Here is a 26,901-nt window from a genome sequence, read left to right on the forward strand (position 1 = left end):
TGACTCAGTCTAGGAAGATTTTATAGTTCTAGAAACTTACCCATTTCTTCTAGATTGTTGATTATGGTGGCATATAGTTTTTCTTAGTATTCTACAATGATCCTTTTTATATCTATGATATATTTGGTAATTTCTCTTTTATTTCTGATTTTGTTTATGAGTCCTTTCTCTTTTTTTCTTAGTGAGTCTTGCCAGTGGTTTGTTAATTTTATTGATCTTTTCAAAAAACCAGCTCTTTGTTGTATTAATTTTTTCTGTGTTTTTTTTTTTGTTCTGTATTTCATTTATTGCTGCTCTAATTTTTATTATTTCCTTTCTTCTGCTGGTTTTGGGTTGCCTTTGTTCTTCTTTTTCTAGTTTAAGATGTGATGTTAAGTTGTTTACTTGGGTTCTCTTTCTTTTTTTTTTTTTTTTACAGAGACAGAGAGAGAGTCAGAGAGAGGGATAGACAGGGACAGACAGACAGGAACGGAGAGATGAGAAGCATCAATCATTAGTTTTTCATTGCGCATTGCGACACCTTAGTTGTTCATTGATTGCTTTCTCATATGTGCCTTGACCACAGCCTTCAGCAGACCAAGTAAGCCCTTGCTCGAGCCAGCAACCTTGGGTCCAAGCTGGTGAGCTTTTGCTCAAACCAGATGAGCCCACGCTCAAGCTGGCAACCTCAGGGTCTTGAACTTGGGTCCTCGGCATCCCAATTCAACGCTCTATTCACTGCGTCACCGCCTGGTCAGGCTCTCTTGTTTTTTGATATAAGCCTGTAATGATATAAACTTCCCTCATATTACTGCTTTTGCAGCATCCCAGTGATTTTGATATGTCGTTTTGTCATTTTCATTTTTCTATATATATCTTTTGATCTCTGCTTTTATTTCTTCTTTGATCCAGTCATTTTTTAAAAGTATGTTGTTTAATTTTCATATTTATGTGTGTTTCTTTACTTCCTTATTGCAGTTGAATTCTGATTTCAAAGCCTTATGGTCAGAAAATATGCTTGGTATAATTTCAATTTTTCTGAATTTGTTGTTGTTAGTTTTGTGCCCAGCATATGGTCTATTCTTGAGAATGTTCCATGTACACTGGAGAAAAATGTATACTCTGAAGTTCTAAGAGGAAATGTCCTGTAGAGGTCTATTATGTCCATTTATTCTAGTGTTTCAATTAAGGCCGATATTTCTTTATTGATTTTATGTTTGAATGAATGATCTAAAATCATCAATGATGTATTAAGATATCTAAGGATGATTGTGTTTTGTCTATTTCTATTTTTAGGTCAGTTAGTAGATGTCTTACATATTGGGTGCTCCCAGGTTTGGTGCATATATATTAAGAAGTATTATGTCTTCTTGATACAATGTCCCCTTTATCATTATAGGACCATTTCTTGGTTACCAATGGGGCTGCCCTTTGTCCATCTCAGGCTATTCTCAAAACTTCTCTTGAAACAGAACACACTATCATAGTAACAAATGTAATTTACCGAGGTAAGTCTTCTAACCTGAACTTAGAAGGAAACCATTAAAAAAAATTTTTTTTGTTGAAGTGTTCCATATGGTAGGCTCTGACACATATCTCATTGCAAATGCTCTTGTTCTTATGACCCAACATCTTCCTAAATTGAAAGGTTTCCTTAAAAATATATATTCTGACTAAACGTAGATGATATTTTGCATATACAAAATTGTTGAACTTTTAAAAATACACCTAGGACCAAAATATGTCTTCATGCTGACAGGACTTGCTCATCATTCAACAAGACATAACTCTATTTTGACATTTCCTGTAGAGGGAAATAGTTTTGAATATATACAGTAAGAATTGTGGAGAGCATCAGTCACTGAGATTTTTATATGTAATTGTTGAATATCATTGTTCATTTTGATTCCTGCATTACTTTAGTAAGATTTTTTAAAATCTTTTTTAAAATTTGATTTTAGAGAGAGAAGAAGGGAAAGGGGGAGGAAAGAGAGTGAGAAGCATCAATTCATAGTTGCTTCACTTTACTTTTGCATTAATTGCTTCTTATACATGCCTTGATAGGGGGCTCAACCTGAGCCAGTGACCCCTTGCTCAACCAGTGACCTTGGACTCAAGCCAGTGACTTTGTGATCATGTTGATGATCCCATGCTCAAGACAAGGAGCCTGGGGTTTCAAACTGGTGATCTCAGCATTCTGGGTTGACTCTCTGCCCACTGTGCCAGCACCATTCAGGTTAAATCAACTAAAGTGTATGGATGCCAACAGGGACCTTTCAGCTTTCTCCTACTACTATGCTCTATAGAGCCGTTGGCAGGAAGAAATGCATTTTGCTATTTCAGATGTCCCTGGTAGCTGAACTGCTTGTGGATAATATATTGTTGAGGGAATAGTGTCTGGCTCATCAGATTCAAATTTGTCACTTACATTTTCTAGAATGTATGATATAATGAGAATAATTTGAACTAAGTCCACTAAAGGCTGTCTAAAATTTATATCAAGTTGCAATTTGAACAAAAGTAAAAACATGTAAATTCTTTTTGAGTAAATATACATAATTCAAGAATACTTCAGAAGAGAAAGTAAAAAGCCAAATGACATGAGGTTCTTTCCATGTGTCAGGATTTTAACTAGTGGCCTCATGTGGAGGCCCAGTGACCCCCAGAAGATAGCTCACTTCCATTTTCTGCATGTCCAGGGAGTGTTCAGGGAGAAATCTAACCCCATGATGGGAAGCCCATGCATGTTGGAGGTGGCAGGCAGCGGTTATGCGTGCTTTTGGAGGAGGGAGAGCAAGAGAAAACCCTCTTGCCATAATGTGCCATTTGGATCTATTGGAAACACTGAAGTTGGCACTGGAGGGGGAAGACAAGCTTGACAGCCAAGAAGAGACTCTGACGGGAAAGGTTGAGACCCTCCTGTCTCAAAAGGAGTAGCAGTCGGTGCCCAGGGAAGGAATCAGATGTGCCACTGGGATATTCAGATACTGAGGTTCCACTGCTAGAGCAGAGTTTTAATCACTATTGAGTTGTCTCAGGTCTGCAGCCTCCTGTCTTGAGATAAGAAGGTTCTGTTCAGCCTCCCATACCCTTACCCAGTGATCATGAGCTTTTAGTTCAAGAAATGCTTCTTTTCCACCAAACTTCAAGGCCTTTCACTAGCTTTTAAGTTTTCTAGCTCCTTCCTGTGGCTTATCTTGTCATCTGCTATAGAACTTTCCCCCTCTAGCTCCCAAGTCTTGGTCAGTCTGTAAAGTAATAGCTTGAGAAGCTCTTCCTGACAATGGTCAGTCATATCATTTTCCCTTTCTTGAAGATACCTTTGTGTTGTGTGTGTGTGTGTGCGTGCGTGTATACACGTGCCTGAGAGAATTACTTTGGGGGAGTGGACAGTTTTCTTGTCTCAGAACTTCTGTAATTGCTTCTTGGTGCTGGCAGCCTTGGTGACCTTGGGTATGTTGAAGGTCACACTCTGGCTCGGGGCAGAGCTCACTGTGACAATGTTACTGATCTGGACATCTCTGAAGCAGGGGGACAGGTACATTGACATGTTCTTGTAGTGCTTCTCCAAGTAGTTGTACTTACAGATGTAGTGGAGGTAGTCTTTGCAGATGACAGTAGTCCTTGAATCTTCATCTTGGTCACCATGCCAAACAAGATGCACCCTCAGATGGAGACATTACTGATCAAGAGGCATTTCTTGTTAATGTAGGTGCCCTCAGTGGCCTCCTTGGGCATCTTGAAACCCAGACCAATGTTTGGTAGCTTCTCTTTGCCAGTTTCTCCAAGAAGGATCCTTTGCTTATTTTGAATGATGGTGGGCTGCTTTTGGTAGGTATGCTCAATCTGTAAATCATATTCATTTCAGCATTTATGTTCTGTTGGGCAAACAAGTGTGTTAGGCTTGCTCGCCTTGTACTTTGTCTGTTTGGTGCATGAGCACGGGGCAGCACCATGTGTGTGTAGTCTATGTAAGGCTGCAGGTGCTTGTCCTCAGGGTGGCCGATTGTAAATTGTGGATTTCTTGCTGCCATTGGAAGGGGCCATTGCTTGCTATTATTTGCCAGAGAAGGGGTCCCCCCCCCTGCATGTTTTGCTTATCAGTACGGGGAGGGAGGGAGAAAGAGAGAGAAAGAGAAAGGAGCAGTTTGCCCTACCTGCTTGTTCATCCGCCGTTGCGAGACTCTAATAAACAGAATGGCCCACCATCCTCTGGCTCCACAGTTCCTTTACTGTCTGCCCAAATTCAATATGAACCTGCATGACCACAGCAGCCACTGGCCTCATATGCTCTAAAGCGCCACCACCTGCAGAATTCACTCCTAAAACGTGGAGACACTGCATCATCCCTCAAACACCCTAGGCACCTTTCCACAAGGATTATTCTCCAAGACCTAAAGACATCAGTATGACTTCCAATTTGGAGCCTCCAGGATCTAGGACAGGGGTCCCCAAACTGTGATTCCCTGAGGCCATTTATCTGGTCCCCGCCGCACTTCCAGAAGGAGCACCTCTTTCATTGGTGGTCAGTGAGAGGTGCACAGGATGCGGATGTGGAGTACTGTATGTGGGCAGCGCTGCAAAGCATGGTGACACTCACGTACAGTACTACTTTTGGTGATGCGGGACACACGTGTCAGGGCTCTGGAAGCATGTCATATCACTTGTTATGGCTAGCAGTGACAAATATGGAACTGGACATTGACCATCTCATTAGCCAAAAGCAGTCCCATAGTTCCCATTGAAATACTGGTCAGTTTGTTTATTTAAATTTGCTTGTTCTTTATTTTAAATATTGTATAAATATTTGTTCCGTTTTGTTTTTTTACTTTAAAATAAGATATGTGCAGTGTGCATAGGGATTTGTTCATAGTTTTTTTTTATAGTCCGGCCCTCCAACAGTCTGAGGGACAGTGAACTGGCCCCCGTGTAAAAAGTGTGGGGACCCCTGATCTAGGAGGTGCTAATATAAATAATGCGAAGACACATGCCCTCTGCCTGAATTAACTCCTGGGAAACCGAGAGTGCCCTGAATTAATTAACCCTCAGACTGGGGCGCGGGCCCCAGGACATGCCCCTGAGGCCTGGGGAGGGCCCGCCACTGCAGCACCAGCCTGAGCTCGCACTTGATTCTTGAAGATTTCGCAGTGGAGTTTCCGGGGAGGCATGCTCAGTTTGAAGGCTTTTAAGATAATCTTTCTGGTCTGATTTGTGTCCTCTCCTTGAGAAATGTTGGTGTAGAATTGATTTTTCTCTCTATTCTAGCTGTTGAAATTTACACTTAACTTTGTAACATCAGTGAGTTTCCTCTTGGTTGCTCTTGCCTGATTGTTGGCGTGGTCTCCATCTTGCAATTCTGCATTATCACCTGTCTTCTCTGAGGGCAGTTGCTAGGTCTTTAACCTTTTATACACATTTCCCCAATCTTTTTTTTAAAGACTATTTATTTATTTTAGAGGGAGGAGAGAGAGAGAGAGAGAGAGATACAGAGAAAGAGAGATAATGAGGAAGAAGCAGGAAGCATCAACTCCCATACATGCCTTGACCCAGCAAGCCCAGGGCTTCAAACCAGGGACTACAGCATCCCAGGTTGACGCTTTATTCACTGGGCCACCACAGGTCAGGCAACATTCCCCCAATTTGATCCAACATTCCAGAGAGACTCGGTACGGAGAACCTGAGGGTTTTTTTTGTTGCCCTTAATAGTGTTGAGTTTATTGTAGCGTTTTTTCACATGTGTCTTATGGATTTAGTTTCTATTGATAGAAACTGGCTCTTTTTTATTTTATTAATTTGTATGTGAGAGAGAAACATCAGTTTATTGTTCTACTTATTTATGCATTCCTTGTTGATTCTTGTATGTTCCCTGACCAGGGATTAAACCCATAACCCTTGGTGTATTGGGACAACGCTCTAACTAACTGAGCTACCTAGTCAGGGCTGAGACCAGCTCTTTCTTGTAGTATCAAACATTGGCTCATTTTGTGGGAACATGGCAATTTTTCTTTTTCAGATTGGTTTGTTTCAAAGCCTAAGATGACCAAATCACAAGGTTAACAGTCCACAGTACCAGGACCCTCTTCTGGGCTTTCGTCTTCTTCCACCACAGAGTGAAACTGGATGCAAGCCTTACATTTTACTAGAACTAGTGCTAGTACTGAGCTCATAATGGCATGAAGCCTTTTTTTTTCCCCACTGACTGAAAATGCTGCCTAAGGGAATTGGCAGCATACCAACTATCCCGATACATCAGGAGTCCCCAAACTTTTTACACAGGGGGCCAGTTCACTGTCCCTCAGACCATTGGAGGGCCAGACTATAAAAAAAACTATGAACAAATCCCTATGCACACTGCACAGATCTTATTTTAAAGTAAAAAAAACCAAAACGGGAACAAATACAATATTTAAAATAAAGAACAAGTAAATTTAAATCAACCAACTGACCAGTATTTCAATGGGAACTATGCTCCTCTCACTGACCACCAATGAAAGAGGTGCCCCTTCCGGAAGTGCGGCGGGGGCCAGATAAATGGCCTCAGGGGGCCGCATGTGGCCCGCGGGCCGTAGTTTGGGGACCCTTGCGATACATGATACTATCTTCCATTTTTACCCAGGAAGACAAGACTCATTCCATCATTTGGTAATGCTGCCATAAAACTGCATTGTCTTACATTTTGGCCAAAAGGACAGCTCATGTAGGATGAAGCCCTTCCTTTATACCTCATGCTGCCAGAGAGCCCCCTGTGGTCCTCATACTCAGCTGGGCCGCAGCTAACCCTGGTGAGCATTGGTCCAGTTCTTCTCAGAACCAAGCTTGCACCTGGAGCTAGGATGGGCCATGAGTGGAAAGGATCAATGCAAGTACGGGACTGATCCCCCCCAAAAACACATTCTCATCCCTGCCCATGGCTCCTTATTTTCTCATTCATTTGTTCATATTATTGAATTTATTGGGGTGACATTGGCCTTTTTTTTTTTAGCAAGAGATAGGGGGACAGAGAGACAGGAAAGGAGAGATGAGAAGCATCAACTCATAGTTGTGGCACCTTACTTGTTCATTGATTGCTTTTTCATGTGTGCCTTGACTGGGGGGCTCCAACTGAGCCAGTAACCTCTTGCTCAAACCAGAGACCTCTGGGCTCAAGCCAGTCATGTTTATGATCCCATGCTCAAGCTGGAGACCCCTCGCTCAATCTGGTGAGCCTGTGCTTAAGACAGTGACCTCAGGTTTTCAAACCTGGGTTGACACTATCTACTGTGTCACTGCCTGTTCAGGTGCACTTTTCTTGTCTTGACCTGTCTACTCCCCTCCCCTCCCCTCCCCTCCCCTCCCCTCCCCTCCCCTCCCCTCCCCTCCCCTCCCCTCCCCTCCCCTCCCCTCCCCTCCCCTCCCCTCCCCTCTTTCTTTGGGCAGAGAGAAAGAGACAGGAACATCAAACTGCTCCTGTATGTGCCCTGACTGGGGAATCCAACCTCTGCACTCCAGGACGATGCTCTAACCAACCAAGCTATCCACCAGGGCTTAATTTTTATTGATTTATAGAGAGACAGTGAGAGAAAGGGAGAGAGCAGGGAGGGGGAAGGGAAGCATTCATTTGTTGTTCCACTCAGTCGTGCATTCATTGGTTGCTTCCTGTGTGTGCCCTGACCAAGGATCGAATCCACAACCTTGTCGTTTTGGGATGACACTCAAGTCACTGAGCTAACTGGCCAGGGCCTGCCCCTCTTTTCTTAAACTTAATTTTCTGTGGCCCTAGAGTCCTGCCCCAATTCTCTACCCATGCTATTCCCTCTGCCTTTAAAGCCCTTTCCTTCCTTGTGTGCATGGGACCAACATCCATCTTACAGCCTCTTCACCCTGTGGCCTCAGTCCCCAGGGCAGGGCCAGGTGCAGAGTGCGTACGCAGTGTTCCACACACATTTGTGTAAGGAATAAAAGAGAGAATGAGGGAGTGGGTGAGTGAATGTCAGAGTGAGTGACAGAGGAATGAAGCCACATTTGCCATCCCTGAAGATTCACACATAACGCCCTGCTGAGTCAGCAGAGGGTCCCTTCAGGAGAGCTTGAAACTTCAGATTTCTGACCTGGAAGGCTTAGAAATGAGGAGGTGCTGGCAGTCCTGCCCGGGGCTCCTGATCCCCTCCCCAGCCCTCCATACAAGTAGAATTTAAAACGGTGTATCTTTTTTTTATTCTGCATACCCACCACCCCAAATCAAATAGTCTTCCGTCACCTTCTCTCTGGTTTTCTTTGTGCCCCTCCCCTCCCCCCTCCTCTTTCCTCCCTCCCCACCCTCATAACCACCACACTCTTGTCCATGTCCCTGAGTCTCATTTTTATGTCCACCTATGTATGGAATCATGTAGTTCTTAGTTTTTTCTGATTTACTTATTTTACTCAGTATAATGTTATCAAGGTTCATCCATGTTGTTGTAAATGATCCGATGTCATCATTTCTTATGGCTGAGTAGTATTCCATAGTATATATATACCACATCTTCTTTATCCAGTCATCTATTGAAGGGGTTTTTGGTTGTAAAACAGTGTATCTTGTGCAAATTTCCCAATCAAGTAATGAGACACAGCAATAGCTGCTGCTACGTTAAAAAATAGAATTCTGTACAACTTTTGAGAGAATTGTTCTGTAGAAACAATGGAATGCAATGCAGTGGAGTTAGAGCTTATGTTATAAGGAGAACGTTATTGGCCTCAAAGAGGGTGGTTTGTTTTGTGTTTGTTTGTTTGTTTTTGAGGTCTTTGTTATTTGGGAGTCAGTGGATAGGTTGGGGCAGGGCACAGCTGTCCACTAGACTGGCTTTTCCTTCCAAAGAACCTGAACCCTACTGCGTGTTTGGTTAGCATCTTACCAAATAGTCATCTTAGTCCAAACATCCAGTTTGTGCCTGGCATGTCATACATATTTGTTGAGTGGACAAATATGGTAAATACAAAATACTCCTTAGTTACAGGTAGCTGAAATAAAAAGTACGAGAATATTCACTGGTTATTGCATATTTACCATGAGCTAATAATCATTTATTTGCTTTATCTGGTTTTTCTATGACATGTTCCTTCCTGACTGGCCTGTGTCTCCCCTCTTTCCCCCTCTTTTACGAATGGCTGAAGGTTTACATTCATTATGTGTCTGGACTTCTCAGGTACTTCTGTGTGCTCCCCGCCCTGATGCCTGCCCCGGGGGGAGGGAGAGTAACAGCATTGATCTTAGGTCACCTTTCTCCTTCCCAACCCCGAGAAACCAGTGCTGTTTTTCTAGGAGTTTGTTCTTAAAAGCAACGCTATACTTTGTAAACAAATGTTAACACAGACACAAACAGCAGGGGAGAGGAAGCTGGAGGGGAGGATATAGGTGAGTGGACAGTGTGAGTGGATGTTCCTGAGGCATTTTTCCTTTCTTTCTTTCACTAGCACTAGCAAAAGTTTGACGTTTGGTTTCACAGTATGTAAGGCCAGTAGCCACGGCCACCATCACAGCCGCCTGGCCCATGCAGGTTCGCATTTGCTTCAGACAGACGGTAATGAAACAGTGGAGCCAGGAACTGGTGGACCATTACCTTTAATCCTAGCTCACACCCAGCGGGCAAGAAATACACACAGTGGGAAAACACTTTCCTTTCTATTCAGGGCTCCCAAAGCCACTGACTCATTCAAGTATTCCTAGAATCAAAGGCCCCCACCAGCCTTATTCACCTCTGTTCCCCATCTCCTCCTCTCTGCACAAACTAGGTTCTCCTTCAGCACTCCACTATCTTCGCTCCTTCTCCTCTGCAGTGCTGATGGCAGGAACTGAGAGAACGAGCCCCTGGTCTGCCTCATTTTATAGTGTAGAAATTAAAGCCTTTAAGCCAATATACAAATAAGGAAGTCTCTGATACAAAGCCACTTATCTGAGGCATAAATGGGATTCCTCATAAGAGTGCACCCCCCCCCCCCCATGCAACAGTCAAGAGTGTGGGGAAAAGCTTAGTTTTGAGAAGATCTTAGTATTAGAAGGATGTTGAAAAGATCTTAGTATTAAAAGGATGAGAAAGGCTTAGTCTTAAAACTAAGCCATAGGCTATAAGGATCTTGCTAGCTTACAGCCTGTCTCCCACACCCAATGCAAACTATAAGCGAGCAAACATATACATCATATTTACAAACTTATTTGGCCAACACAGTAGAAAAAAGAATCCATATTAATGCAAAAGGTTGCATTTTCTGATTGTGGGAAGTTAGGAAAGTGACTAACCATTGACATTGGAGCTGTTCAGAGGAATGTGGTATATGAGCCATGTAGGGCTACATTGGGGGTGTGGCCTCTGCCCCACCTGCCTCTGCTGCATCTAGGATGAGAGGAGGGAGAGCCGACCAGGCCTAAGTCACCCCACCTGAGCCCATCCAGGGCAGGCCTGCCCAAGCAGCCCACCCTGCAGTACAGGAGCTTTTCACCTGGGTTACGGCAGGTCCTTGTGGCTGGTCCATTTCATTCTCAGCCAGAAGATGAGACCTGGCTCTCTGCTGTGTCACTTGCCAGTCCTCTCCTACTGTGCCCTTTGGAAAACTGGTTCCACTGTAAGTAAATGCCCCAGCCTTGGGAACCTTCACAGGCCGTTCTTCCAAAATTTTGTTTCTACCTCCTTTTTTCATCTCCAAAGATAACATTCTCTGTGGCCTTTTCTAGGAGTTCTGCCCTCTCTCAGACTGGGAGGTGGTTGAGGCCCTGGTTAGCACCACATGCTGATTCCAGACACCTTTTCACTCCTGTACAGAAGCCCTCTCTCTCCCTTGGGCTCAGATCACCTGCTGGACCCCACCCTCTCTAGTTCCTTGTGACTCTCAGGTACTTGGCTCTGGGTCACTTCCACACCTCTCTCTGGATGTCCTCAGGCCACTGAGCTTAACCTCCACTATAGCTGTGAAGATTATAGGGGAAAACTTACTTAGAAATTCTATTGTAGAGGTTCTTTCCCAAAATCAATCTTGTAACTTTTCTTTTTTTAGAGAGAGAGAAAGGGAAGTTAATATCAATTTGTTGTTCCACTTATTCATCCACTCATTGGTTGAGTACTGGATGTGCTCTGCCCAGAGATCGAACTGCAACTTCAGTAAACCCGGAACCTTGACGATGCTCTAACCAATTGAGCTACCCAGCGAAGGCCCAGTCTTGTAACCTTTGTTAAAAAACTATTATCAAAGTAGCGTAGGCACATAATTAAGAAATAAAAATAGAACTGTTGGGCAGATAAAATATATTATGCTCACTTTGTTAAAGATGGTGCTGCCCACATGGAAGCCCGTCGCTCAGTGTTGGTCAAATAAGTTTGTAAATATGATATATATGTTTGCTCGCTTATACTTGCATTGGGTGTGGGGGACAGACTGTAAGCAGGCAGGGACGTTATAGCTTAAGGCTTAGTTTTAAGACTAAGCCTTTCCCTCCCTTTTTGATGTGGGGTGGTGCACTCTCATGAGGAATCCCATTATGCCTGGGATAATTGATTTTGTATTAGAGACTTCCTTGTTTGTATATTGGATTAAAGGTTTTGGTTTCAAAAAAAAAAAAGGTCTTGGTTTCTACGCTAAAAAATGGGGCAGACCAGGAGCATGCTCTTTCTCGGTTCCTGAAATTAGCATTAGAGAGGAGAGCAGAGAAAGGCCATGTGGAGGAGGCCAGGAGAAGCAGCCAAGATGGTGGAGTGCTGAGGGAGAAGCCAGTTTGTGCAGGGAGAAGGAGATGGGAACAGAGGCAAATAAGGCTGGTGAGCTAGAAACCTTTGATTCTAGGAAACTTGAATAAGTCAGTGGTTTTGGGAGCCCTGAATGGAAAGGGAAGTGTTTTCCCATTGTGTGTATTTCTTGCCCACCGAGTGCAAGCTAGGATTAAAGCTAATGGCCCACCAGTTCTTGGCTCCGTTGTTTCATTACTGACTGTCCGAATCAAATGCGAACCTGCATAGGCTAGGTGGCTGTGATGGTGGCTGCGCCTACTGGCTTTACAAGAACAAACTAGCTTATAATGAAAATCAACCATCCCCTCCCCACCTGTAGTCTTGAACTACAGGGTCAACCATTTTTAAATGTTTGGTTTTATTGGTGGTTACTGCCATATTTCTAAATACTATGGTTTAACCTCAAATAGGGCTAGTGAAAAACCACTCCTAACAATAGTAAAGTCATAAGATGTAAACTGAATCATTGTGACCAATTTTATTATGAAAATTATTGAAAAATACTGAGACAAATGTCTTTAAGTCATGATAATATTGAATGAAAATGTTCACCTCTCTCTTTTCTCTTTTTAGTATTAGAACTGAAAAGATTTTTGATACTTTTTGGTTTATATCATTTCATATACAGGCGTTGGCAAAAGTAGGCTTATAGTTGTTTGTATTTAATATAAGAATTAAAATATTTAATATAAGAATAAATAATAATACAAGAATAAAGTGTTTTGCATACTCACACCTGTAAACTCACTTTTGCCTCTGTAAAGCCAGTAGCCACAGCTACCATCACAGCTGCCTGGCCCATGCAGGTTTTCATTAGATTCGGACAGATGATAATGAAACAATGGAGCCAAGAGCTGGTGGGCCATTACCTTTAGTCCTAGCTTGCATCCGGCGAGCAAGAAATATACACAGTGGGAAAACACTTCCCTTTCCATTCAGGGCTCCCAAAGCCACTGACTCATCCAAGTTTCCTACAATCAAAGGTTTGTACCTCACCAGCCTTATTCACCTCTGTTCCCCATCTCCTTCTCCCTGCACAAATGCTACACAAACTGGCTTCTCCCTCAGCACTCCACCATCTTGGCTGCTTCTCCTGGCCTCCTCCATGTGGCCTTTCTCTGCTCTCTCTAATGCTAATCTCAGGTACCGAGAGAGAGCAAGCTCCCAGTCTGCTCCCATTTTATAGTGTAGAAATCAAAACCTTTAATCCAATATACAAACAAGGAAGTATGATACAAAGCCACTTATCTGAGGCATAATGGGATTCCTCATGAGAGGATTCCCACCCCACATCATGCAATCAGTCAAGGGTGTGGGGAAAAGCTTAGTCTTAAAACTAAGCCTTAGGCCTGCTTACAGCCTGTCCCCCACACCCAATACAAACTATAAACGAGCAAACATATATACCATATTTACAAACTTATTTGACCAACAGCCCCACACTATTTATTAGTAGAGTAACAGCGCAACTCTGTTTCTTTTTCATGTTCTTTTTAAGTGAGAGACAGAGACAGAGAGACAGGGTGGGAAAGAGATGAGAAGAAGCTCAGTTCATAGTTGCGGCACCTTAGTTATTCATTGGTTGCTTTCTCATATGTGCCTTGACTAGGGGGCTCCAGCTGAGCCAGCCAGCCAGCCACCTCGGGCTTAAGCCAGCAAATATAGGGTCATGTCTGTGATCCCATGCTCAAGCCAGCAGCCTCTGTGTTTTGAACCTGGGTCCTCAGCATCCCAGGCTGACACTCTATCCATTGAGGTACCATCTGGTCAGGCTCTTTTCCATGTTCTTTTGCTTCTTGTGGCCATTTAATTTTTTCTTTCCTTTTTTTTTATAAGGTTTTTAAAATTATTTTTACAGAAAAGAAGAGGAAGTAAGAAGTATCAACTCATGGTTGCTTCACTTTAGTTGTTCATTGAATGTTTGTTGTATGTGCCTTGACCCAGCAAGCCCAGGGTTTCGAATTCATGACATCAGTGTTCCAGGTCAGTGCTCTGTCACTGCACCATTACAGGTCAGGCCGTTTGGTTTTTTCATTTCATGGGGATACAGTATGGAAAATTTATAGCACCCGATTTACAGAACCATAAGAAGTGCTTTGTGGAGCTCTTGAAAGCTACAGCTTCCTCTATCTTTGAATCCTGTCTCTGAAAGTGGGTGTAGGAAGAGGCTGTGTATCTGTCTCCTCTAAGCTAGTATTACAGGAAATGCTCTTGTGGAGAGGCATACTTTTTGCAAAAAGGCACACTCCAGATGCCTCATGTTAGAGTGCAAAATGGCTGCCTGTGGTTGAAAATAAGTTGGTATGTAGAGACTTTAGCACATTTAATTAAAAGTACTGTGCTAAAAGAAATTGTAGCAATTATATATTATTAACCTAAGTGGTGCCAACGCTTTGAAGTTGTTTGTTATGGCCCATTATTTTCCTTGACTGCATGCCATCTGAGATTGAGCTGGCTGTTCGGTTATGGAGGTAGTTATAAGAAGAGCACCATAGTAAAACCAAGTACAGAATTATGATCTTTGGTGCTCTGTGCTGTACATCCAAGCTATTGCTGAGTGAATCCAGTCTTTTGCTGCTACGTTAGTTTGACTGTGTGACGTTGCTTTCCCTACCCATTCCCCAATCAGGCATTGTTTACTTTATTGGAAAATACATGTTGTCTGTGGTGACTAAAAACATGGTGTCATTTTGGGGCTTAAAGGGAGGAGAAAGGGAGGTTGAAATGAATGAATAAGGAGATTGAAGATCTGAGAACAGTGCTGGGTCTATTATCATACAAAAACCAGGCTTTGCAAGTGTAGGGCTTATACATTATTATATGTGTGGTGAGCAGCGGGGGAGGGATTTCTTGCTAACATGAGATCAGAATGCGTTTTTCTGTATTAATAACTGCAAGGTGGCAATGGTTTCAGTGAAAAAGAATAAAATAAGCTTCTAGATCTGATTTCATCATTTTAGGCTGTGCTCAGCTGCACTTATTAAATAGGTTTATTGAGTGCCCATGACATAGTTGACAGCTAAAAATGACTAGGAATCAATGGGCCAACCCCTTCATTCTGCAGAAGAGAAAACTGAAACTAGAGAGGCCAATTAATTTGCCTAAGTGACTTGTCACCAGTTTGAGGGCTCAGACCTCCAACTCTGTCCCCACTTCAGATGCCATTTGCATATTTTGGGGGGTCATTTGGGTTCTAGTCAACTAGCTATAAATTGGAAGTTCCCACAACCCTCACCTCAGGTTCAGTCATTTGCTAGAATGGTTCTCAGGAAAACAGTTTTCTAACTAGATGACCAGTTTATTATAAAAGGATACAGCTGAGGAACACGTGATGGAAAACATGCTTAGGGCAATATATAGGGACAGCGGTGAGGTGCTCACAGGCCCTCTCTAGGAGTGCCACCCGCCCAGCACCTCCAGCACCTCCGTGATCTCTCCAACTTGGAACCTCTCCGAACCCTGTCCTCTTGGGTTGTTATGGAGGCTTCATTACTTAGGCACATTTGATTAAACCATTGGCCATTGGTGGTTAATTAAAGCTCCAGCCCTTCTCTGCTCCCTGGAAGTGTGGGGTAGAGCTGAAAGTTCCAATCCTCCAGTGGTTTGATTCAGCCGGTTTGCACTGGTTCAGCAGAACCGATACCAGTACTGATTTTTTTGGTTGAGATCAGCGAACTGGTTGTTAAAATGGCACTTGTAACCAGGGTTCTCTCTAAGGTGGGCGCCTGGGCAGCCACCCAATGTGGAAATTACAAATTTATATTTCTTACTCTTTTTTTAACATTCATTTGTGCAACAGTGTATGGTAAGTGCCCGTAGTAATGTTTTTTTCGTCCATTGGTGAAAGTAATTGCAAGTGAGGATGCCAATCAAGAAGCAATATGGGAATATCTTAAATAATAGTTTTATTGTATTTTGTCAGGTATTATTTAGTATTTTTTCATTAATATTTTAAAACTTTTTCTTATAATCTAGTTTTGTATACCTCTTTTATTGTTCTTAAGTATTAAATGCATGAAAAAATAAACTACTTTTTGGTACATGTTTTTTTATAGTACTTAAAACGGTCATTAGAGCCCAGAACCGGTTCTTAAATTATTTGAATCCCACCACTGCAATCCTCTAATCATATGGTTGGCTCCCTGATAACTGGTCCTTCATGAACATAATCCCAGGGAAGTTGAAAGGACTTGTTTTGAATAACACTCTTATCACTTTAGAAATTCCAAGGGTTTTAGAAGTTCTGTGCCAGAAACTACGGACAAAGACCAAAACATATTCCCATTATAAATCACAATAATACACGTAGCAACTAGTCTCTACCTATTTAAATGTCATAAGAGTTGTGGGAACCATCCAGTTGATTAGAAGCCCAGGTGGCAACCTGGATTTGCGATTGACATCTGAAATGGAGCAGTCTTGTAGGGCTGAACCCTTAACTGTGGGATCTGTTGCTATTGTTAGGTGTATAGTTGACTATTGAAATACAGATAAAAATTATTTTAAAATATATGTACTTAAAAATTCAGTTCCTCCATCATAAAACCATCTTTAGATTATTTTGGTCAGCACTGTTCTATCCGTTTCCATTTACTATGAATCTAGACATGGGCTCTAAAGACCTGAATTTGAATTCCACATTCACTGTTCACCCTATTATATAAGCTGTAAGGTCTCAGGAAGGGCCTTAACCCAGACACAATGCTGCTTTTCTTTTGGTAAAATGAGGTTACATATCCTCCAGTTTCTGAAATGCTTCATGTCACACCTAAAGTGTTTACGTAAAGGTAGAAGTTGGGGTTGTTAACTTGGTTTCTATTGAAAAATACTGGCACTAGGAGGTCTTTGACTCATTGCTTGCTTCATGGGGAATTCACAGTATGTATGGGGTCTCCGATTCTTCAGCTCTGTGAGTGTATTCTGATCCTGCAACAGTAGGTGGATGAATGCCTTTATTCTTTGATAAGGCATTGTATTCTGCCAAACTTTTCCCTGGGGTCTGTTCTTCACTGGGTTTAGTTGGTTTTTTTTTTTTTATAAATGAAGTATAATGGTTAAGATGGTGGGCTTTGCCAACAGCTTGTTCTGCCAGCTCTGCCAAACATACTCACTGTGTGACATTGACAATTTGAACCTGTTTTCTCATCAATAAATGGGATAATAAAAGGACATATGCCATACCATAGAGTTTCTATAGGAGTTAAATGATATCGTACCAATGTACTTAGTCTAGTGCCCAGAACTTAGTAAGTGCTCAATAAATTGCTGTTGTAAATAATAGGATGACGAGTAGTATGGAAAACACATTGCAGAATATTCTAGTGGAAGTATCTGGTATGAATACAAAGTCAAAGTACAGAGATTAAGCACTCAAGAAGAAAAGATGTGACATTGAAAGTTTTGTGATTTATAAGGGATGGGATTCTTCCCTGAACCTATAATCGCTCAACTCAGGGCAACAGGCTTCTAGTTCCCCTTTTGTGTTCCCCTTTCCTCTCACAGAATCTTAAAGGCAAATTAATGCCTAAGAGAAACAGGCAAGCAATGCCCATGCATAGAACCTACAGTGTGAGAGACTGTAGGGAAAGGAAAGGATTGCACCAAACTGAAGAACGTGTATGTACCCTGGTCGAGTGGTCTAAAACCCACTGCTAAGCTTCAGCTAATTACTACCATGAAGAAAGAGAATGTTAGAAAATTTAAATGTTTATATGAGTATCTCTAAATTTCCAGTATTAATTCAAGTTTTATTTCAAACTCTATACATACTAGACTGTCTGTCGAGGTAAAAAACATTCAAACCTGTAAAAAAATTTTGTAAGAGCCAACACTGATGACAATTACTGGGAAGAAAGCAAGATGTCAGATGCTTCAAAGACTTGACAGTTTCACAGTTTCTTTTATCATTTGAAATTAGGGAGGGAATTTTATGCATTTCAAATGAAGACAGCTTATGTGAGAATGGGAGCAAGCCGGCCAGGATTGCTTTATAGGCTAGTGAACAAGATTATATGCTCTAAAACAGGGGTAGTCAACCTTTTTATACCTACCGCCCACTTTTGTATCTCTGTTAGTAGTAAAATTTTCTAACCGCCCACCGGTTCCACAGTAATGGTAATTTATAAAGTAGGGAAGTAACTTTACTTTATAAAATTTATAAAGCAGAGTTACAGCAAGTTAAAGCATATAATAATAATTATTTACCAAGTACTTTATGTCATATTTTTGCTAAGTTTGGCAGAATAAATCTTTATAAAACAACTTACTATAGTTAAATCTATCTTTTTATTTATACTTTGGTTGCTCCGCTACCGCCCACCATCAAAGCTGGAACTCTCACTAGTGGGTGGTAGGACCAGATTGACTACCACTGCTCTAAAAGGTGGTGAGCTTTTAAGGAGGGGTATAAAAAGAGGCATTTCAAAGGTGTGTTAACCTAGATACACAGAAACAATGGACAGGGCTTGCTTAAGATAAACCTCATATAGGCCTGCAGCATGACTGCTACCATACCCTGCCCTGTTAGTAATTTATGATCAGATTAACCTGTGAGGTTACTTTAGGTTGGATTTGTTATAGAGTCCTGTTTTGTCCATATGAATCCAGTGGTCAAAAAATTCATTGGTCAACAGAACCAAATATCAACAGTACGACTATTAAAATTTCTTTTGAGAGCCAAATTTTTAAAACTTAAACTATATAGGTAGGTACATTCCTTATCAAGGTAGCGCCTGCACGTGGTATTTTGTGGAAGAGCCACACTCAAGGGGCCAAAGAGTCGCGTGTGGCTCGCGAGCCGCAGTTTATCTACCAGGGAGTTAGGCTAATATTAAGATGACCAAATTTTTATAATGAAAAGGAGGACAAAAATAAATTGAAGAAAACAATATTGTAAATAAAAGAAACATTTTATTCATTGCAACAATAATACACTATAATAATGATAAATGCACAATAAAAACATTTGTAATATTTTATATTGTAATTTACTTACATGCCTATTAATTTTTAATAATAATTGTAAGAAAAAATACTCATTTAGATACAAATATGTCACATCACATGCAATGCATCAACTCTGCATCGATCATATATGGACATTTACAGATTAGTCTTCCAATATCAAGAAGGAGGACATGTAGGAGGACAATTTTTGAGGGAGGACAGAACTGCAAAAGAAGGACTGTCCTCCCTAAAGGAGGACAATTGGTCACTGTAAAGCCAGTAGCCACGGCCACTATCAGAGCCACCTGGCCCGTGCAGTTTCGCATTTAATTTGGACAGACGGTAATGAAACAAAACAATGGAGTCAAGAACTGGTGGGCCATTACCTTTAATACTAGCTTGCACCCGCGGGCAAGAAATACACACAGTGGGAAAACACTTCCCTTTCCATTCAGGGCTCCCAAGGCCACTGACTCATCCGAGTTTCGGAGAATCAAAGGTTTCTACCTCACCAGTCTTATTCACCTCTATTCCCCATTCCTTCTCCTAATCCGCCATTCTGGCTGCCTCCTCCATGTGGCTTCCCTGCCCTGCCTCCATGGGCTCTTCCTAGAACGAAATCACTCTTCTCCTGGAACAACGTGATCTCTCTTCCTTTTAAAACCTTTTGGCGTGAAAGCCCTCCCCCAACACACATTAGTATAATCACGCCCATCCCAAGCAAGAAGGGCAACTAATATTATCACCTGGATGATGGGCATCCATGTGGGCAGCGCCATCTTTAACAAAGTGAGCATAATATATTTTATCTGCTCAACAGTCACCTTACTAATATACTCCATAATAATATGCAGCCAAATTTAGGAGGGGAAATAGTATGAGAACAAAGGCTACCAAAACTCTGTTTAAGAAAATGTTTGGACATACAAACTGTGATATTAACTTCACTATTGCTGTAAGATTTATGGCTTGGTTATTTGGAACGAAGGGATAGTTTCACCCTCATTAATGAAATCTGTGTCTATGGGAGGAGGTAAAAAAATGAAAAGGAATTCAGTGAACCATCTATTTAGGCAGTAACTTTTAAACATGCTCTCAAGAATTCCTTTGCTAATAACCTAATTTACCTTGCCTGCTCTTTCAGATATCTTAAAATAGCACGATTTCCCACAGGCTTCTTGAAATGATGGTGCTTCTTCACTTAGTAAAAATGTTTTCTGCATTAGATTTCATCTCATTGCATTTTCATTTGGGGGGGGTTGTTTGTTTTTTATTATGAGCCTCAAATTGAATGTGGGAACACAGTTAACTCATACAGATCTTTCTGGAGATTTCATTTTGGTTAGCATTTGGATTTGGGGGTGGGAAATAGATTTATTTCCCCTTGAAATTTTTCAGAGGTATTTCTCGATATTAATATAGTAATCAGAAAACAACAGGGCATAGAAGGTCTACTCACCTGAAGCTGAATGTGTTTCAAACACTGAGAACAGCAAGATTCTGTTAGGTGAGGTGGTGTGTCTCATCCTCAGCACAGTGAGGCTTCCTCACTGTGATAAGAAAGCAGAGCCCAATATATGCTAAACCAGGGGTCTCCAAACTTTTTACACAGGGGCCAGTTCACTGTCCCTCAGACCGTTGGAGGGCCGGACTATAAAAAAAAAAACTATGAACAAATCCCTATGCACACTGCACATATCTTATTTTAAAGTAAAAAAACAAAACGGGAACAAATACAATATTTAAAATAAAGAACAAGTAAATTTAAATCAACAAGCTGACCAGTATTTCAATGGGAACTATGGGCCTGCTTTTGGCTAATGAGATGGTCAATGTTCGGTTCCATATTTGTCACTGCTAGCCGTAACAAGTGATATGACGTGCTTCCGGAGCCATGATGCTGGAAGTAGTACTGTATGTGAGCAACACTGCGCTTTGTGGCACCACCACATACAGTACTCCAGGAGCACAGGATGGATGCTCCTCTCACTGACCACCAATGAAGGAGGTGCCCTTTCTGGAAGTGCGGAGGTTGGATAAATAGCCTCAGGGGGCCGCACGCGGCCTGCGGGCCATAGTTTGGGGACCCCTATGTTAAACCAACCAAACAAAGTTTATCCTACAAACTATTAAGAGAATAAAGGAAGTATTTCCTGTGAAATACAGCTAGTATTGGCTTTTAAAGGGCTGCAATGTGAGAAGCTGTGAGCATGATGCATACTTGCAGGGGGGACTCCCAACGGGATTTCCTGGGCTAGCTAGGAAACTTATTGGAAGTCTTTTAATTCATTCAGAAATGTGGACACCAATATGGCTGTTCAGAGCTTGGTTTCGCAGTTATGAAATTAGATCACTAATACAGTCAGCTCAGGACATGCCATTTCTCTCTTCTTTCCTCCCTGCCCCCCCCTCCTTTCCTTCCTCCCTTCCTCCCTCCCTCCCTCCCTCCCTTCCTTCCTTCCTTCCTTCCCTTTTTCTTTTCTTTTTTGTCCGTCTTCCTTCCTTCCTTCCTTCCTTCCTTCCTTCCTTCCTTCCTTCCTTCCTTCCTTCCTTCCTTCCTTCCTTCCTTCCTTCCTCCCTCCCTCCCTCCCTCCCTCCCTCCCTCCCTCCCTCCCTCCCTCCTTTTTTTAAGATTTTAGTTACTGATTTTTTTTTTTTTTTTAGAAAGAGGAGGCAGTGAGGAGGAGCAGTAAGCATCAACTCATAGTAGTTGCTTCTCATATGTGCCTTGGCCAGGCAAGCCCAGGGCTTCCAACTGGAGACCTCAGTGTTTCAGGTCGACATTTTATCCACTGTGCCAACACAGATCATGCAATATTTTATTTTCTGTTCCCTCCAATCGCATTTAACTTGTTTCTCAACTTTGAAACAAATGATCGCCACATGAAGAGCCCTGCATAAATCTAATTGCTTAAAATTAGTTTGCATGTTTTTTATTACTTTTCTTAACACTTTTACTGTTTTTATCATGTTTGCTTATTTCCAAGGGTCATGCAACCTCACTCTGTACCAAATTGATCTCTCCTTTCTCTGGATTCTGTCTGTATTTCTCATTTGCTCACTCCCTCATATATATATATATAGCAGTGGTTTTTCAACTTTTTTCATCTCACAACACACATAAAATAATTACAAAACTTCTGTAGCACACCAAAAAAAATTTTTTTTTGCCTGACAAGAAAATAGGTATAATTTTGAATCATTCACACCAGATGGCTATTGTTGTGTTGGCTGTTGTCATTTTTTTATTTCACAGTCTAAGGGGAAAGAGGTCAGTGCCCCTGACTAAATAGTCAAGCCGTACAAGTTTTTAAGAATTCTTGTGGCACACAGTTGAAAATCACTGGTATATAGTATTATTTATCTTGATCTCACTATTGGATTATAAACATTTTAAGGATAACACAATCTTTTATTTCTCTTGTATATAGTATATTCATGTATTTTATTTTAGATTTATTTATTCGTTTTTAGAGAGAGAAGAGAGGGGGGAGAGAGAGAGAAAGGGGGAGGAGCAGGAAGCATCAACTCCCATATGTGCCTTGACCAGGCAAGCCCAGGGTTTTGAAACATCAACCTCAGCATTCCAGGCTGACGCTTTATCCACTGCACCACCGCAGGTCAGGCTCATGTATTAGCACAACATTTAGAACATTTTTTTTTTTTACAATATAAGCTTTTAATAAGTATTTTATGGCCTGACCAGGCAGTGGCGCAGTGGAGAGAGCGTCAGACTAGGACAGAGGACCTAGGTTTGAAATCCTGAGGTCGCTGGCTTGATAGTGGGATCATAGACATGACCCCATGGTCACTGGCTTGAGCCCAAAGGTCGCTGGCTTAAAGCCCAAGGTCACTGTCTTGAGCAAGGGGTCATTCGCTCTGCTGGAGCCCCCTCAAGGCACATATGAGAAAACAATCAGTGAACAACTAAGGAGCAGAAAAAAAGACTTAGTGCTTCTCATCTCTCTCCCTTCCTGTTTGTCCCTATCTGTCTCTGTCTCTTGCTAAAAAAATAAAATAAAATAGTATTGTGTGATAGAATACTACTGAGTCATAACAAAAATAGAAATAAAAAAAAGAAAAAGAAAAAAAGGTTGAGCTTGACCAGATAGTGGCACAGTAGATAGAGCATTGGCCTGGGACAATGAGGACCCAGGTTTTAAACCCCGAAGTCACTGGCTTGCGCACAGGTTCACCAGCTTGTACCAGGGGGTGGTCACTGGCTTGAGTATGGGATCATAGACATGATCCCATGCTCACTGGCTTGAGCCCAAAGGTTGCTAGCTTGAAGCCCAAGGTCACTGGCTTGAGCCCAAGGTCACTGGCTTGAACAAGAGGTCCTGGCTTGTCTGGAGCACCCCGGTCCAGGCACATATGAGAAAGCAATCAATGAGCAACTAAGGTATTGCAACTATGAGCTGATGATCTCTCTCCTTTCCTGTCTGTCCTGTTTCTCACTTAAAAAAAATTAAATCTTGTCATTTGCAACAATATGGATGGCCCTTGAGGGTATGATGCTAAGTGAAGTGAGATGGAAAAAACCCCACATATTTCATTTATGTGGAATATGAAGCAAAAACAAACAAATGAACAAACAAAACAAAAACAGACATATAGCTCTATACAAAGATTGTTGGTTACCAGAGGTGAACAGGGATGGGGGAGGGCAAAATGACCAGGACCAGCCTGCAACCTTGGCATATTGGGATGATGCTCTAACCAACTGAGCTACCCAGCCAGAGCCTATCCTGAAATTGCGCTAATCATTTGTTGCCAAAATTGCTACAATACATTGTTCACCAGCATCTATGCTCCTTTCATGATGGTAGTAAGTGAAGCAGTGTCTCAGGCATCATGATCCAGAAGCCAGGGGTTGAGGATAGAAAGCAAAAAGATTGAAGAAGTAGATTTTGTTTGGCCCAACCCAGGTTAGGCAAGAAGTGCATGGCATTTCCCTGATCATTTGACTTATATAACCTGGTAAGTTTTAAAAAATATTTATTTTTGACAAAGTAATACAGGTACAGGCAAGCGCCGCTTGGGGATCTGAGGATCCCCCCTTTTGCACTGGTTCTGGGTTTTACCTTAAGTGATAGCTCTGACATTGTTAGTGTTTTACTAAAAGACTGTCAAAAGAACCCTGATACTGTATTGTATCTATATATTTGAAAGTCATTAAGAGTGTAGGTCTTTAAAGGTCTTATCACAGGAAAAAATTTGTAATTGTGTATAGTGATGGAGTCAACTAGACTTATTGTGGTGATCATTTTGCAACATATACAAATACCAAATCAGTTTCAATACATCTGAAACTAATATATGTCAACTGTATCTCAATTAAAAAAGAAAACAATTCTAAAGTATGCTGTGTTTCATTACAGAACAAAGTGTTACCATTTATCAAAGTCTGGGCACAGGAGAAGGTAGTAGCTGCCATGCCCAGATGATCTGATAACAGCTGTCATTCTCATTGAGTTGAGGAGAGCTGAGCAAAGAGGAGTCCCAGCTCAGGAATAAGTAGGTGGTCTGACTACCTTGGTAAAGGACTAGCATCTTTTGAAAAAGCCAAGTAGATGCACTAGAACTCATGCAGTTTTCATACGGGAGAGTCTAAAAGATCTACTTAAAACCTCAGATGCCAGTTTTGATTTATACACAGCTGTGAACTAGAAAGTGTAGTAAGTCTGCTTCCTAATTCATACAACAATGGAATGAGTATATGGGGAAGGGGGAGAGGATGCTTACTATATAAGCAGGCCCACAGACAGAAGTGAAAAGTAACAGCAGACGGGATGACAACACAGGAAGGACTTAAGCCACAGCAGCCTGGGACAGATACTTCCACATACCTCAGTAAACCCATTTGCTCTGTTGAAACTATAGTACAACAGAGTGTAACACTTAGTGTTTATGGAGATGAGTCTGAATCATCAACATAGTGTGCTATGTGCGTTGTGTTTTAACAGATTTGAATCACTCAAATGCTTGGAGAAATAACTTATAGCCCTGAAACTATAGGGAAAAAAACTTGGAAGACTGACAGATTCAGCTGTGTCAAAATTAATAACTTCTACATGCAGAAAAAAGAAACCAAAATAAAGCAAACAATAAACGGGAAAAACTAGTTTTACTATTTGTAACAGGCAGAGGGTTAATATTATAACCTACAGAAGAGTCCAGAGTTTTTACTAGAAGAGATGGGGTAGAGTCCATTGAGCTGATAGGTTGAAAAAAAAGTTTGTGCAAAGGTAGTAGGACTATATTACTTTTTTAAATATGTATTTTTACACTTAACAATAATAATAAATACATATGAGGATAAATTAAAATATAACAGAAAGGCACAAGACTGTATAAAGCATTCTAGAAAGATTGTCAGCTAAACGAATATGTGACATTTCTGATCTTTTGTTTGTTCTGTCTTTTTACATGTGAAAGGGATAAAAATAATAATAATAATAATATTTAGGTCCCCAGAAAGCTTTGTGAAGACTGTCTTACACCATTTGGGTAATTTTTCCTAATAACTATGTAGGGATTTGTGACAGTATTCTCCAAGGCCTGAAATTCTATGATAATTTTAATTTGAATACTTTAAAAGTTTTCTCTGTGATTTTAAAATGTTTATTTTGGATTATATGATGATGACCCCATGACAGATTGTTGCCTCACATTTACTTTAAAAAAAGAAACAACTTTATTCAGATACAATTACCATAAAATTCACCCATTATAAATGTATGTTTCAGTGACTTTTGTACATTTATAGAGCTGTGCGACCATCACTGCTGTCTAGGTTGAAAACATTTCCATTACCCTCCAAACAACTGTTTATTATGTTTTTGTGTAATTAATCCCTGACCCCACCCCCAGCACTAGGCAGCGCTACCATGCAGTCTGTCTCTATAAATTTGCCTTTTGTAGACATTTTATATGCATGGAATCAAATAGTATGCATTATTTTGCATCTGGCTTCTTTCACTTAATGTTTCTGAGGTTCATCCAACATGGTAGCATGGGTCAGTAGTTATTTCCCTTCATTGCCAAGTCGTGTGCCATTATATGGGATTTACGTTGTGTTTCACCCTCTGTGGACATTGGATAGTTTTTAGGCACATTTACTTTTTGTGTGTGCAATCAAATTGGTAGCAATAACCATCATAAATATAAAATTATAACAGGATTTCTCAATTTGAGGTTATTAAAATTATTTTCCAGGATTCCATAGTATTAAAAGGGTCCACCCATTATTCAAATTTAGGAAACATTATTTAAGAATGTAAAAAATATGATCAGTATCCTAGTAACTGGACTAGACTCGCCTCCCCCTTAAAGTGTTAGATAAAACAGTATTTATATTTGTCAATGTGGTTTGCTTAAATATATAGTGAACTGTATTTCTTTGTTTCTGCCTAGTAAAGTCAGAACAAGTTGTTACAGTAAGCTATCAGTATCATTAAGTGGATGCCTAATGGAATATCTATTCTGTATCAGTTCTTTTTTTTTTTTTTCCTGAAGTTGGAAACGGGGAGGCAGTCAGACAGACTCCCGCATGCGCCCAACCGGGATCCACCCAGCATACCCACCAGGGGGCGACGCTCTGCCCATCTGGGGCGTTGCTCTATTGCAACCAGAGCCATTCTAGCACCTGAGGCAGAGGCCATGGAGCCATCCTCAGCGCCCGGGCCAACTTTTTGCTCTGATGGAGCCTGGCTGCGGGAGGGGAAGAGAGAGACAGAGAGGAAGGAGAGGGGGAGGGGTGGAGAAGCAGATGGGTGCTTCTTCTGTGTGCCCCGGCCGGGAATCGAACATGGGCCTCCTGCATGCCAGGCCGATGCTCTACCACTGAGCCAACCGGCCAGGGCCTTCTGTATCAGTTCTTCAAAGGAAATTAGTTTAGATATTACATTTTACCTCAATAAATCACATGGTGCTTACATGTATCGTCTCACCTTCTCTGAATACCTAAAAAATATTAGAAGTCCATCTTCTCCCAACAAACTGACTTGGATAATTTAAGTGGTGGGGGAATTTATTGGAATTCTAATAATGAAACACCAAATTGAAGAGCTAAACAACCAGGATCCAGAGTAGTTCTGGGGAGCAAAGTTATAAGAATTCATGGACAGTGAGTGTCTCTGGGAGGCTGACATTCAAATAATTCAACTCCAAAAGCCTTCAGTCCTGGTGTGACTCTGCTCAAATCAAATTCCTGGAAGGCTGGGCTTTATATGTTTATCCCTGA

At 41.4% G+C, this 26,901-nt stretch overlaps 1 protein-coding gene and 1 pseudogene across 2 annotated transcripts in view; one reads left to right on the forward strand and one right to left on the reverse strand.

Moving 5' to 3' along the window:
- The window catches only part of SRGAP1 (SLIT-ROBO Rho GTPase activating protein 1), a 316,835-nt gene that overhangs the window by 47,121 nt on the left and 242,813 nt on the right, over positions 1 to 26,901 (forward strand). The gene's annotated exons all lie outside the window — the stretch shown is intronic.
- Positions 3,383 to 3,843, reverse strand: LOC136393920 (small ribosomal subunit protein uS17-like; annotated as a pseudogene).

This window comes from Saccopteryx leptura, chromosome 2 (genome assembly GCF_036850995.1).
Source record: "Saccopteryx leptura isolate mSacLep1 chromosome 2, mSacLep1_pri_phased_curated, whole genome shotgun sequence".
NCBI classification, from domain to species: domain Eukaryota; kingdom Metazoa; phylum Chordata; class Mammalia; order Chiroptera; family Emballonuridae; genus Saccopteryx; species Saccopteryx leptura.